The sequence below is a fragment of the Penaeus monodon genome, chromosome 23 (assembly GCF_015228065.2).
Source record: "Penaeus monodon isolate SGIC_2016 chromosome 23, NSTDA_Pmon_1, whole genome shotgun sequence".
In the NCBI taxonomy this organism is placed as follows: domain Eukaryota; kingdom Metazoa; phylum Arthropoda; class Malacostraca; order Decapoda; family Penaeidae; genus Penaeus; species Penaeus monodon.
Window position 1 is genome coordinate 34,574,857 of NC_051408.1, and position 267 is coordinate 34,575,123.

Genomic DNA, 267 nt, shown 5'->3' on the forward strand with positions numbered 1-267 from the left:
GGGCGTGAGTTGCACTTCGATGCTGCGATAGGCCTGTTTTTTTTTTAGGCTTTGATTCCTAATTTGTGGCATTCAGGCTGAAAATTACCGTTACGTTAGTGCAGAAATATCACAGCCCTGTTTCCTTTCTCGTTCTTCTTGGTCGGAATTTGAGGGTTTTTTTTCCCCTTAAAATAGAAGAATGTCCCACCAAGAACAGTAGGTCATGACATACGGGAAATGAATGACGTTTCCGGAAGGCAATATAGCGGTAAATAAGGAGCTGGT